Raw genomic sequence first — 15,303 nt, forward strand, 5'->3', positions numbered from 1 at the left:
ATATATCTGAAAAGAAAAATAAATAGCCAAATTTGAATATTGTCAAGTCAGAGGCTCTGTTTCTAATGTGATTTGCAGAACATGGCTTATCCACCCATTCCAAATAGGCCTCTGTGGGTTTCATGATGTGGGATCTTTACCTTTTCCCTGGTCTGAGGTTTCTAACCTTTAGTCGAGTAAAGGAGCTCCAGGTCGCAGGTTGATGGTGGTGGCAGCGTAGACAGAGGTCTTTGACCTAAGGCTTTTACTGTAGTTGCATTATGTTTTAAAGTAGACAATATGCACCCATAGTGGCTGTGGGAGGAGTGAGTGGGGTCTGGAATAGTGGGTCAAATGAGAGAGCTGGGTCCAGCCCGGAAGCCAGAGGAGAAAAGGGAACAGTGAAACGAGCTCCTTCTCCTTTTAGGCTTGGCTGTGGAAACTTTCTGGAAAGGTGATCAAGAATTAACAGGAAATGGGGTCACCACAGGTATAAGACAAAAAAAAAAAAAAGACTTAAGTACTGGAAGAATTAGAAGTGAAAATAGCCAGGGAATCTACGAGAACCCATTAAATTGCAGCAGTCTGTGCTTCCCGCTGAGGACAGGGGACTCCGGGAGGGACCTTGCGGAGACAGAGTCAGTACGAGGCTGTGAAGGCGAGAACTCTATGTGTGCAAACACGCTTTGAGAAAAACACACACGTCCTGGATTGTAGCACTCAAAGGAGTTAAAGTAAACCTGAATCTATTCGCATCTAGGTGGAGTCATGTGGCGCTTCTGCTGACAGTGTCATTAGAGAATTTGAGGGATGAACGTGGGTCTCACTTTGAGCTTCCACTTGCACAATGGAGCACGAGGTGTATGGAGGCTTACAGAGGTGGAGTATCACGCCATAGTATGGAGTAGAACACCGCAGGGCACATGAAAAAGAGACTAAGGTTGTAGCTTCACTCCTCCGTTTATTCAAAGGGTCAAAACAAATAAACAACAACTCAGAGCAAGCTTTGCTTTTCTCAGTAGTAAGAGAGATGTGAAAGGAGAGAAAGTACTCTCTGAAATGTGCACTGAGCATCACATGGTAACCAGCTTAGGAAAAACAAGGAGAAGGAGATATGGAGATATGCGTTAACAGGCATGTTAAGGACCCTGACTGGGAAGAAGAGTAAGAACACATGCACATTAGGGTTTGTATATGTATAGAAATAAATTATAATTATATATTCTGTATATCAATTTTTCCATTTATATTTGATTTATATTTGTTTGAATATAGGGTACAATCATTGTGCTCATTCATTGAGGATAGGTGCAGCTAGCATGAAGGATTATGTGGTGTGTATTCTACAGGAAGGGAGGAGAGCATGGGTACTTTCAATTTAAAAGCCCATCTCTTGAGTATCAGAGAAAAACGGATGAAATAGACGAGAAGACTCAGGATCAGGCAGATGGCTTAGCAGAGGTGTAGCTCCAGGATAAAAATTAAGATCCTAAGTTGGATCCAGATGTGTCTAAAGAGCAAAGAAAAAAAAATCCAGAATGGGAAAGCGAGCACAGTCTCTCCGGGTTTTGCGTATATGAGAAGGTCCATTAACCCAAACACCTGGTTTATGACCATCGCATCTAGGACAGTGATTGTCTGCCCTTGACTTTGGTTTTAAACACCTTTGTGAGGGATCCGATCCGAGCTGGAAGATGTCTGCTGCTCCTCAGCGATGAGGTCTTGTAGAGGATTGTGGCTGGTGCTTATAGGAGGAGTAACAGTTGAGAGGAAGTGAGTCTTCTGGAAAGCCTGTGGAGTTTTAAGCACTTTTATTTTAAGGCGGTAATTTTTCTTGGTTTAGGTAATCTTTACGGTAAGTATAAACTCTTTAATTTACTAAAAGCATCTGAATTCTAAAATCTGGCCACTCTTTGACAAAGAAATTTCAGTAGAAGAATTTATATCAATGAGATCCTCATTCATTTAACTAATATTTACTGAGAGCCTGTCATGCATCAGGCACTGTTTTAGGCTTTGGGGATATATCAGTAAATAAAACAAAGCTCCCGGCCTGCATGGAGCTTTCATTGTAGAGGGGTGGACAGCCAATAAACAATAAAGAAGATAAAAAGTAAATTATTGAGTATGTTAGAAGGTGATAGATGCTAAAAAAGGGAGTAGAGCAGCGGAAGGGTGGGGTATGGGGAACAATTTGCAAAAGTAAACAGAGTTTTTAGCTGAGGCCCATTGAGCACTTGCATTTGAGGAGAGGCTGAAAGGACGTCAGGGAGTTAGTGCTGTGGGCCTCTGGGGAGAGAGAGAAGAGTATTCCAGGCGGAAGCAAAAGCCAAATAATAAATGCAAAACCACAAGGTGTGAGCACCCTGGTGGGTCCGAGGAAGGGCATGGCAGCCGAGTTGCTGCAGCTGAGTGAGGAGGTTGCAGGGGCCACAGGTAAGACACTGGAGATGCAAGAAATGCAGAGAAAACCCTTAGAAAGGTCCAGGGACCTCAATTCTGTTGAAAGGAAGGAAATAAGATTAAAGCAGAAAAATTAGAAATAAAAACTATGGATTCTTCAAAAGAATGTAGTCAATTTTTATTTCTGAGATGCGATCCACACACACACACACACACACACACATACGGTGGTGCTATATTGTAAAGGAGAGCTTATTACCTCTGAAAAGTATGGATTTAATATTCTGATTGATGTTATTTAAAAGGCTGAGAAAGGAAGGCAAAGGCACATTTTCAGCTCAGCTCTAAAAAGTAGAATTCATTCTTGAAAGTTTTACCTGCTCTCGAATACTGAAATAATGGAAATTTAAGTGTATTTTAACTTAAGGCCTCATAAATGTAGTATCTGTAATAAAACAGCCAAATGATCAGTCTTGACAACCAAAGTATGAATCAAACTCAAATTCAGTGTTTCTCAGCATAAGATACTGTGACTCTATCAGTGATATGTAAAAAAATCCTTTTTTGGAAGTTTGATGTAGTCAAGAGTATAGAACATGGAGTCAAATAGAACTTAGCTTCAATTCTGACTTTCTGTCTGCCCTTAGGCCATTACTTTCTCTCTCTGAGCCTGCACTTTCTCATCTATGAGACTGTGATAATATCCATGTTTTTATGCTTGTTATGAGGTTATATATATGCACATAGTAGTCACTCAACAATGAGAGCTTATTAATATTATTTTCTGTCTCCTCATTTGCCTTTCTAATCTCTATGAGGTCTTTGCACACTGAAATTCGACAAGATTTCCCCATCTCTTTTTTACTCGTATTATTTCTACCATCCTGTCTCTTAAATCCTCTTTTATACAGATGAAAAGATTTTGTAATCACAGACAAGAAATGGCTCCAAGTAGTTGAGTGTACGATTATCTATTGCCAGCAACAAAAGCTTGGCATCAGCTCTACTCAAACCAACATTGGGGATGCATGCTCCAACATTCAAGTAGACAAGTACAAGTGATTTCACTTAAAAGATCAACTCACTTAGCTAGCAATTAACTCATTCTGTCAGCTTGAATAAGAGGTATTTCTCCTACAGTCACCATATGTTCCTAGTTTCCAATTGGAGGATATATATGTGGCACGTGGATAAAACGAGTCAGTGACCCACCCAAGGCCAGGGTAAGTTCCTTTGCAGTTTGGATGCCTGATGAGCTAGTCTCGAAATTTGTTAATTCCATGTTTGATAACTCAGAAATCTGAAATGTTTGCCCAAAAGATTCACAGATTTTTTTTTAAGAAAGTCTCTGTATACTTTTTTCTTTTGCCCAAGGCTTCACCAGTTTTCATTGATCTTGATCTGTTGCCCTCCCTGCGGTTGCTCATTTACGAATCTATAAGTATTTTATGCAGTAAAAAGTTAGGAAATATTTTCCTTACTCTTTACTTCTTTTCTTATACCATGGACTTGAGCTCATGGTACTTTGGGAGTTTTAAGAAAATTCTTCACAACATAGTCCTTGTATGTAAATAATAATATAGTCAGTAAGAAACTGAAAGGATACATGCTTTATGTACACATTCATTCAGCACTTATTTATGCCTATATTCATTCAAGAAATAGTTGTGGAGAATTTATTCTGTGCTGGGCACAATTCTAAGTGCTCAAATTCAGCAGTGAACAAAACAAAGGTCCTCTATTATGTGCTTCATAATAAATTATCATAGAATTTTGGAGTTTTATAGTTGTAAGTGTTTGTAGAAGATATGGTAAAGTCCACTAATTTTACAACCAAATAGATTTATGCCAGTGAGCTTAAGTAATTTTCCACAAAGTCCCCAATTAATGTCACATCTTGAAATAGAAGTAGTTTGATGATTTCTATTACATCATCTGATCAGCAGTTCTGGCTATGAATATAGGAGAATACCGAACATCTTTGTATATGTATCCTGGGATCTTCTTCCTTTCCTAGGGCATAACAAATGGGCTAAATGTCAGATGTTTGTGTTTAGGGAAGCTTTGCAATTTGTTGTTATTTTTGTCATGGTTTTTATCCATCTGTCCTAAAATCTGTTCACCCAGCCCAGGCCAATTACCACAAAAAACCACACATTTGTTGATGATAAATGTGATGCAGAGAGTGAGTTCTGTATTATATTGGTTGTCCACCATCTGATTAACATTGAGCCTAATTTATTCATGGATTTAGTTGGCTGCCCTTTGTAAAGTTGGTTATTTCTTTAGTCAGTAATTTACACGGCCATTAAAATGCTCAGATCGTGAGACAGGCCTTCAGCCTTCAGCCTTCAGAAGGAGGCAATTTAAGGTTAAGGTGATCAAAGAGTAGCCTTTAATTCTGGTGTCCTGGACTGACCTCCTGGGAATGAATGTAAAGACAGCTCTGGGGGACTTAATTTTTAATAACCTAACACATTAGTAATCATCTCGGGTACGTTCTTTCATTCCTGCCAGAAACTCTGCAGAATGGATTTGGCAGAAGGAAGCAGCAGACTGAGGCTACAGTGCTTCAGCATTGCATTGTAGGAAGCAGGCGGATGCTAGGAGAGCTCTATTTCACCATTTAATATCGTTTTATCAGTAAATAGGAGGTGCCAGAATAATTGATGTTTTAGCAGTTGCAGGCAGTGGATGCTTTAACTTTACTGTCTACTTAAATTCACCTTTAGGAATATTTTAAAAGGAAAAAGTTGAGACACGCATTGATCTTTATTAGTACACAATGAGACAAGCAGCATTTCCTTTCTAAAACCCCATAACAGCAACATCAGTAAATGTTACACAAAAAGACACATGTATGCAAAAATATTGTCACTCAGAATGAATTGAAAGCATCAAAATAATCTTTTGCAAAAGATTAATTGGTGTTATAGACTAAGTCAAGTGAGAGAAGACTTTGTCAATCACCAGTCTGCAGATTCTCGTTTTTCTTCTTGCCCTTGACCACTCTTCCGTGTACCTGAAGACAGTACAAGAGTGAAACTACAACTTAGAGGAAGACTGGGTCTAACCACGGGAAGATGTCTTTCTGTGAGACCTTAGAGCGTCTCTTTTGACCGTCTCCTCCCTGGACTTTATTAGCTTTCTGTCTGGGAACTGACACAGAAATCTTTTTCTGTGGCTTTCTTGTTAAAAGAAGCTAAAGAAGCTTACAAACCCATTAGAAAGTAGTTTTTTAGCCCTTGACCTTTAATGATGCAGAAAAGCATATCAGAGTTATTTGATATTAATTTTTAAAAGTGTATTTTTCTTTTCCTTGTATAACCTAGTTTAGAAAAATAATAATGACCATAAAATAAGAGGTGATGAGTGTATAAGCCTGTGGAAGACAATTTTCCCTTGCCGACCTCTCCTTCTAGGGCAGAATTTCAGAGAGTGATGTTCATGCTAGTGTTCTAGAGACATCATGTTTATTTCCTTGGTCTAGAAATTAAGGAGCAAAAGTTAGTCATTAGTGGGATGATGCCGGAGAATGCCACAGGTGTTCTTAGATTGGGAAAGTTAGCGCTTCTAAACGGCCTGATATATATTCACAAGTTTTCTTTCATATGAATTTGTTATCTAGTAGTTTTTGTTGGTCACCTTGTCATTTCTCTTTAACGTGTGTACCCTGAGTGGGGAAGGCTGGCTGTGGAATTACAGATAGTAGATTGTCCTACACAGATCTGAGTGGAGAAGCAGCCTAGGGTTTGAGCAGGCATTCAAATTTTGTCTTTTTCATTGTGTGTGTTTGGGCAAGTTGCTTAACCTCTCAAAGTCTCATTTTTTTCAGTTGTCTAATGGAAATGATAGTACTGCTTTTCAGAGTTTTGAGAATAACCTGTGATAGTAAATGTAAAGTATTTAGCATAATTCCTGGCAATAGCAGATCATGGATTTACTAGACTTGCCCTTGAGAAAACTAAAGTTTTCTCATCATGTTCCAATTAGTTTCAATGGATAAACATTTGGCATTTTGCCTACTATGTGCCAAGCGCTTTAATTAGCCTCAAGATGCAACAGTGGACAATACAGAACAAGAGAGCTCTTGGCCCAGATGGCAACAATGGTGGAGATTGAAGGAAGGTTGCTATGAGAGGTGTCCTGATTTTGACAGTTCCTGAATGGCTCACTCTCTTCCTCATTCCAAGAAGAGCCCAGAGGAAGTGGCTTTTATTGACCTCCAGGCTGAAGTAATTGTATTTGCCCAGACTAAGGTAGGGTTTGACATCATAGTGACAAAATTATTATTGAAATTCCATGATACTTTGATATCTAATTCAATGGTGTGAAATTCATTCCCAGCTCGTGTAGTTGATGTATCTGGGCTTACTTAGGATTTCCAGGTAATCATTTTGTCCCAAGTTGACACTATTGTGATAATCTCCTTTGGATCACTATAGAAATTTGAAATACAGACTGAATCTCGCTACAGAATGATATTCATAAATTTAATTAATATTTAACAAGACTATGTCATTCATATATAAAACTAGACAATACCAAGACACCAAACTCTTGATCTTGTGAGTTTGGCTCCACAGCTGAATCTGTGGTGACGTGTTTTCTGCTTAGACTTTGTGATCTCTCAGCTTCCTTCCTGAGGCTCACAGAGCAGTCTTCCAGGGACTTTTGACTTATACTTACTGCTGTGCATAGGTTGCCGGTAATTGGAGTTGTCTCAGAGCTAAGAACCTGACTTGGGCCAAACAAGAAGCAATAGAGTCAACCGTGAAATAAACATGAGGAAAATAGTGATATTAACTTTATTAAATTAATTAAATTTGGATCCTGAGGGTGAACCTACATACCGCTCATGGAGCCATACGGTGGCAGCATCCCATATATAAGAACTAGAATGACCTACAACTAGGATATACAACTATGTTCCGAGGCTTTGAGGAGGAAAAAAAAGAGGAAGATTGGCAACAGATGTTAGCTCAGGGCCAACCTTCCTCACCAAAACAAACCAACCAAGTAAAAATTCTTCTCCTATTAAAAAAATGGAGCTTCTGATCCTCAAGAAATATATACATATTTTTTACCATACTATCCTGAAAAAAATCCAGCAGAACACAAATTGAAGTTTTAATTAACTTATCAAATATATCATAAATAGATGTAAAACCTTATTTAAGCTAGTTTTTTTATATTAGCTATTTTTTTTAAATAATTGAAAGTTAATACATAAACAGGGTGAGTCTCCCTCTTATTCTAGACTCTCATTCCTGATTGCCTCCTTTTCTCCTCTTCCCACCTCTACCATCTAATCTGCTCCTCCCAGAGGCAATTCATCTAATGAGATTTTTCGTGTCTCTTTCGTGGAATGTTCTCACCGGGCCTCATGGCAAGAACATGTGTAGGAACTCCAGCGCGGTTGTATCTACAGTTATCCCAGCCTAGGGGGCAGATTGTGAGGGAAGCTGTTTCTGATTCCCTCCCACCCCTAACTGCTGAGTCACCTCTAGTTATTCCAGTCTTTCTAGAAACAACACACCTCATTGTGCCCTGTATTCCTGACCCACAGATTTCATGAACATAATGAAATGGTGATCTTACACCACTGGGTATTGGAGCGGTTTGCTCTGCTGCAGTAGGAACTGGATGGTATGTTTTGATATTTGATAAGGCCAGACCTTACTCATTACTCTTTCAGAAATTTTCTGATTAGTCTTGTTATCTTTTCACATACATTTTACAAACATTGTAGTCCCCCCAAAGCCTCTTTTCTACCACCATTATCACTTTATATATATATATAAACTATATTATATGTGTAATTTTCTTAGCACAGAATATTATAATATTGAGAGCTTCTCTGTTAAAAAATGGGATGTATATTTCTATATATAAAAATTTTAAAATATTCCTTAGTAAAATTTAAAATTTTCAATTATATAAATGTTGTACTTTATCTATTAAGTGTATTCTTAAGTATTTTATCTTTTTATTCCTATTGTAAGTTGGACATTTTCTTCCACTATATTTGTAATTAGTCATTTATTTTAAAACATTGATTTTTATAGTAATTTGTCAGGAGCCACCTTAATGAATTTTGTTATTACTTCTAATGGATGTTTAGCTGATTCTCAACCTATCTATCTATCTAAAGTTTTGTTAAGGAAGTATCTCATTTTATCACGACTTTTTTTTTTTAAATCAGGAATATATGCTGAATTTTATCAAGGCCTCTTTGGCATAAAAAGAGATGATCACATAATTTTTCTCCTTGGATCTATTAATATGGTGAATTATATTAAAAGGTTTTCACTGTTCATGCATTTGCTTATCAACTCAATACACATTTACTCAAAGTGCAAAGCACTGTTCTAGGTGTTGGGGATACTGAGGTATTTAGAAAATCTAGATATTGGATTTATTGTGGCATAAATCTCACTTGGTTGTGGAAAAATTTTCTTTAATATATTACTGGATTTTATTTGTCAATGCTTCACTTGGGATTTTTGGGTTAATTTTCCAAATGAGACTGGTCTGTAGCTTTCTATTTTTGTGCTATCTTTCTTGGGTTTTGATGTCAATGCTAATCTAGTTTTCAAAAATAATTTGAAAACATCCTTCTAATTTTTCTATGAAGTCCTTTCTCTTCCTCTCTGAATGTGTGCTTATCTACCTGTATTTTTCCTTTCCTCCTCTTCTTCCTTCCATCTCTCCCTCCCTCTCTCTTTCACTTTTTTAAACTTATTTTTTCTCTTTCTTCTTTTCCTTATAGTCTTTGCTTTTATTTCTAGTTCTAGACTTGACAATTGCTATGAGCAATACTCTGTCTGCTAAGCTACATAATGTTCTTATAATAAAACATATACAAAAAGATAATTAAGTTAAACAATTGAGGCAGAATAAAACCAATTAGAAAATGTATACCAGGCATCTGGGTTGAGTTAATTATCATCATTATGAAGTAACTCTAGTTTTCAGTCTCTGAACTCAACAATTCTGTCTGCCTCCTGGAATCTATTCAAAAGATTGCTTGTGTATTCAAAGATATACTCATTTAAGTGTTCTTTGGAAGCAATTTACATTTCAATAGGGAAGTATGGTGAGTAGCTATAAGTATAAAAATGACTGAGATAGTCCAATGCTATATATTAATATATATACTTTTATGGGACATCATATTATTAAAATATATTACATATATTTATATTTATAAATATGTATATATTTAATTATCTATAAAATTATAATTAAAATTAAAGATACCTGGAAAAAACCCCTCCAGATTACAAAACACATGTTTTTGCTTGTGTAAGAGAAATATTGTTAAGTGAATGGATAGGAGGATAAATAAAGGTAGGTATGTCTATATATACGGATCAATACATTTATTTTCCTATCTTGCTAGGTTCTAGGAAAATCAACCAATTGATTGGTAAATCAATGTCCAAATCTTTTTGGAGTTAGGAAAAAATTGTAATTAAATGTCTCATAGAGCTTGTGGTTAGGAAATTCCATGTTTGGTTTTTGGGATTAATGATTATAGTTTGTAGCAGCTACAATGCCACATAATTTTCTCTTTCTGGCAACACTTGAAAGGTATATTTTTTAGGCTTCCTTGCAGTTAGGTTGGGGCTATGGAATGTGGGCAGAAATGATGTAAGCCACCCATTCCTTAGGTCTGACCTTTAAGAAAGACTACATATTCCAGCTGTTTCTTTTTGGCAGTTACAGGGGTCATGTGTTCCTAATGGAGTACCTAATGAGAGTCCCTGGATCATCTTTTGGAGGAGACTTGACCAACCCACACTGATGTGAGCAATAAATAAACTTTCAGTCTGTTATAAAATTGAGATTATGGGGTTATTTGTTGCTGGAGCATGGCCTAACTCATCCTGACCAATATACTGAGAAGCATTCCTTTAGAATTGAGAACTTCCTAGACCAACTTGTATGACACGACAAAGGCTTTGATTAAGAAGTCAGTACGCTGAAGAAGCCAATAACAGAGATTCAGAAGAAAGGAGATTTGGATAAAATTATTCTGCTTTAGAGCTTGTGAGAATTGAGAATTGAACTTATGACTTCTTAGTGGAGAAATTTTACCTGGAACATAGCTGAATTTCCAGAGTGGACAGGAGAATAGATTTTAAGTAGGAAGCCATCAGCCTTCTCCAGAGGGCTCCTATTTGCGCCATCTAAGACCAGACTTGGAGATGCTTTGAGATGTTCTATGTGTTTCTGAGGAGTTAACTTGGAGGAAAGAAAGGGTTTAAGATTTATTACTTGAAATATGGGAAAGCTCTTAATTTTTTCCTTTAGTACGGGAATTCCTAATTACAAATTTAAGTAAATTATGTGGGGTAAAAATAAGATTAAAATATTTTAAAACTCCATACAATTGTAAAAACAATTAGTTATAAGAAAATAAAACCATAAATACTGAACAAAGCTCTTAATCTGAGTACAAAATGTACAAAAGTCATAACTAAATCAATAGGCGAAGCTTCATGTCAGAAGGTACCAGAGAGGCAAGGAAAAAAGCATGATGATCAGGAAGAGGTAAAGGAGGAGAGGAATGGAAGAAGGCTGAGGTATCTCGTTGGCTAATCAGGCTATGTATATTTTAGTCATAGGCTTATGCCACTGGACCAGAGGCACATAATTTTAGTAATAATAATGATAACAATAAAAATATGTGTATATAAGTAGTTTTCTAGATCCCCCATTTTTCCCCTTTCAGAGGGTGGTATCCTCTAACTTATGATGAACACAGTGCTTAGTCTTTCTTTCTTCCTTGTGCCCTCTCTGGAGTGGTCCCTTGTACATGGACCTGCCCCACCATTCCTGACTTTACCACGGGCTCCTCTTTTGCACCACCAATCGCTGACTTGCACTCCAAGAGATATGTTTGTGCCTTATCTCTATGAGAAACCAGGGGAAGATGGGAGAGTGTGGTTATTCCTTCAGTATCCCCAAGACTAGCACATTCAATTGTGCAAATATGTCTATTGCACTATTGAGGGATTAGTGCAATTTCAGATAGGAATTACAATGTAGGAACAAAATTACTAAATTTCTAAATAATATGGGTTATACCTGAGGTCCTAAAAGACATCTAAAAATTTAGGGCCTTCAAAAGAAGTTAGGTATGGGTAGTCCCTTACTTTTAATCTGGATCTCCTCTCTTTGGTCTGGTGGGGTGAGGGGAGGAGAGCTACTTCAAGTCTATCTGAAACTCCACTCCTTCTCTTGAGGAAATTGCTCTCTTCCAATAAGAAAGCTATGCCCAACACCATCCATGTTTGTGTCACACAGTCTTGAACAAGAATCTGAAGCTTCAATGTGATGCTTTTTGCTTCCAAACTTCCCATGAGTGGGAGATGGTGAGAAGGAGTGGATTCTCCAGTCTCATGGGGAAGAGTGGCCCTGGATCCTCCAGTTTTGAGCATACTTTTGAATTTCCTCACTGGGGAAGACCCTCGCTGGGGCTCTTTAACTAGAGAATCTATTAGAGCAAATGCATCTTCCAAGGGTAGAAAACAAGTTTCCAGGATCATTCCAGAAAAAGCCATATTGAGAAATGAATTATATTCTCAATCAGCAAGGACTTAACCATGCCTTTGGAGTAGATGGGCTTCATTTTGGTTGGAGGTGCCTGGGGTTTCTTTCCTGCCTCTACCTGAAAAGCTAACTGGAATCTTGAAAGAGGTACATTGAACTTTTATGTCAGTTGCTTATGCAACAACAACCACGATAACAACCCCCCCACCTGAACAAAGAAACATTCATGGCCTCAGATAACTCCTCTGATGACCATTAGGGCACACAAATGTACCGTCTCTTATCAGTGGACAATCATTAACTTTACCTCAGACTTTCACAACTCGTTCAGGTTTTTTCAAAGAAATGTTGTAATTAAGAAATTACAGTAAAACAAAAATCAGAACAACAAGAACAAAGAGTTATTGAGCTTTGTGTATCATATTGTCTTAAATGTAATTCAGTAAATTTCCTTCCAAAGTAAAGTTAAAATGAACTGGAAGAAAACATGCTGATCATCTGGTCTAACCATATAATTTCATATGAGGAAACTGAAACTAACAAGAATAAAGGATTTCCTTAAGGTCACACAGACAATAGTAGGTTCAGGCCCAAAAATACAGGCATCTCAACCTGAATCTATTCTTCTTTTCTTTCTTCCTTCCTTCCTGCCATCTATTTTTCTTTTTTCCTCCTTATAAAACCAGGTTGCCACCTCAGGTGTCCGACAGACTTAAAAAATAAGAACTCTTAGATGAAGTTCTTTCTTAACACAACTGTGTGTTCACAGGCCTTTGTGGGTTTAGCACCACTTTAAAAATCAAAATGCATTCGCTTTTAAGAGATTACCCCAATGGGAGCTGATGCCAATACAGAGTTAATAAAGAGTAAATCTCAGAAAGAAGAATTTATCTGCAACACATCTACCAACCAGACTCTTTCCTTCCTGATTCTGAAAACATAACTCACACAGTGTACTTTATAATACCCTACCTGAGGGGCGATGAGGTGGGTGGGGGTGGGCAGGATAGTCTGTAAACTAAATTAGTCTGCTTTTCCCTTAGGAGATCTCTCTTTACACAGGGTCCATGTCTTACTTGTGTTTGAATCCTGAGTGCTTACTGAAGTGCCTGGAGAACAGAGCATGTTAGGGTTACAGAGGGCAATAAACTTGAGGAATTGTGCTGGAGCCGGTTTGAGGAGGATCCGGACTTAAGTCAATGAATTTAGCTCTTATCCAATTGCTTTCTCCATTCAATGTATTTGCATTTTGCTAGTCATTGACTTTACTTTAGTTCTTTTAAATAGGTTTTAAACATGTTTTAAACATAACTGTAAAGGAAGAGAAGTGTCAAAGGCCTACATTTTAAAGGAGAGTTACCCGAAAGGGCATTCCTTCAGCTCCTCGTCCTACTGCTTCCTGTACCCTCATTCCCCGTTGTCTGTGACTTCGCTGGCCATTGACAGTCCAAGGAGTGCCAGTCAGTATTCGTGCTCTGCAAAACTTCTCACAGCTTGAACTGCAGGATCCAGAGCAGAAGGCCGAGAGATGGCCTCTAAACTCTTGTCCCTGCTGACAGGCCTTGCTTCAGCAAGTAACGCGGGAGAAAGAGCGCTATACAGGCCAGTGCATCTGTGAGCCTTGTAGTGATTATTGCTCACCTCTCAAAAGATATAAGAGGGAAAGCGGACACATTGAGTAGGCAAATAAACACCCTGACTGCTGGATCTCTTTCTAATCCCCAGGTGCTGAAACAGTAAATCTGATTAGATTTGGTTTGTTCTGGAACATGGTGTCTTCTTTTCTAAAGTAATAAACTAACTAGTTAACTAATGCATTCAGAACTTATTATTTTGTATGTCTATATGCGGTGAAGTGTGCTAGGCATTGCTGTACTTGGTAGGACAAAAATCAAAACAACTCAAAACTATGAATTTTAAGGACATGGAAAAGGATATGTATTCACTACCTTAATGAAGATAACTAATCAATTCAGCGTAAATTCTAGCATCCTTGCTCTGTGCTAGACACTGTTCTAGGTTCTAGGGAATGTATCTGAAATGGTAAAGCTTTTGTTGGTGGGTACATTCAATCTAGGGGTGAGGCAGACATATGAACAAGCAATTCGGAAACAGTTGTAAATGCTATAAAAGCTAAAACTGAGGGGGTCTGAATGCTCACAGGAGGGAAGAGAACCCCAGCCTCAGGGTGAGCGATGGGGGTGACGGAAAGCTTCCTGGAGCAAGGAATGCAAGACAAATATCTGATAGGTGAGTGGCTATGACTTAGGCAGAGATTATTCTGTGAATTAGGTTGGAGATGACGTAAGATAGTATTTATTTTCCTATTTGGAGTGGCTCTCATTATCCACTGAAATGATTTGCTAAAAGTCTTTTAGGAAATATTTAGTAGTAGTTTCTACCCAATACTGTACCACTTTGAGTCTGTCATAAGAAAATGATCTGAAATATGAAACATTTTATAGTCTTGAATATCTTTATGATAGCATTCATTATAATGAAGAAATATTGGAAACAAAGTAATTGTTTACCAATAGAGGAAATGTTAATTAAATTTTGTTACATCCATGCTGTTATAAGAAATGATAGGTATAAAAGCTTCATTAAGAGTAGTTTTTCTGCATGTCACAGGAGGCGGAAATGGGGCCGGAAAGAAAAAGACAGGAAGGCCCTGGGAAAAGCAAGGTATTTAAGCCATAATCAGTCTGGGATTTCTTCCAACATTGAAAGTTTTTATTCATCTTAAATAGTGGTTTTCAAAAATGATTTTCAGAAGGGAAAATATTTTTAATGAAAAAATGAGATCTCTGGACTTCCAACATACAAAACTTATAAAATATGTAAAAGCAATATTTTATTAATAATTAATTTGAAAAATTCAAATTTTTAGCACTTACTTAAAATGAGCCAATTAATGTGAACGATGAGACAATTTGACCAATTCAATAATTAAAATTGGGTTTTATGGATGACAGTTGCCATCTTCTGTTAGTCTCAGCTTCTGTTTTATTTCTCTATTTTTTTTGACTAAAGAGGATGAAGAAACTTCTGATTCATCCCAGTGAGTAATAGTTACATACCGGTAGAGCTTTGTAGAAGCAAACATGCAATTCATAAAAAGAACAGTGCAAAGACTAATCAACTGCACACTTAAGAGAAGGTTAAACGTGTGCATCGAGCTGGCAGGAGGATCTGTATTCTGGCTGCTAAACAAAAGCAGTCAGGTTGGCAGCCCTTGTAAGCTGGTATTCCACAATATGTTAGAAATCTGGTACATAATGCGTTTGAGCAAACATGTTGGAGTTTATTTAAATCTTTGATACAGTTTAAAAATACATGCATATACCATATACATAAGTG

General features: G+C 37.4%; 2 long non-coding RNA genes across 2 annotated transcripts in view; one reads left to right on the forward strand and one right to left on the reverse strand.

Annotated features, from left to right (window-relative positions):
• LOC123277665 (uncharacterized) overlaps positions 1-15,303 on the forward strand; it is a 76,383-nt gene that overhangs the window by 42,106 nt on the left and 18,974 nt on the right. The window lies entirely within an intron of this gene.
• The window catches only part of LOC123277664 (uncharacterized), a 33,860-nt gene continuing 19,485 nt past the window's right edge, over positions 929-15,303 (reverse strand). The window contains exon 4 of the long non-coding RNA XR_011494810.1: positions 929-1,770. This is a non-coding gene — a long non-coding RNA (uncharacterized lncRNA). The remainder of the gene's footprint in view (positions 1,771-15,303) is intronic.

This window comes from Equus asinus, chromosome 16 (genome assembly GCF_041296235.1).
Source record: "Equus asinus isolate D_3611 breed Donkey chromosome 16, EquAss-T2T_v2, whole genome shotgun sequence".
NCBI lineage: Eukaryota > Metazoa > Chordata > Mammalia > Perissodactyla > Equidae > Equus > Equus asinus.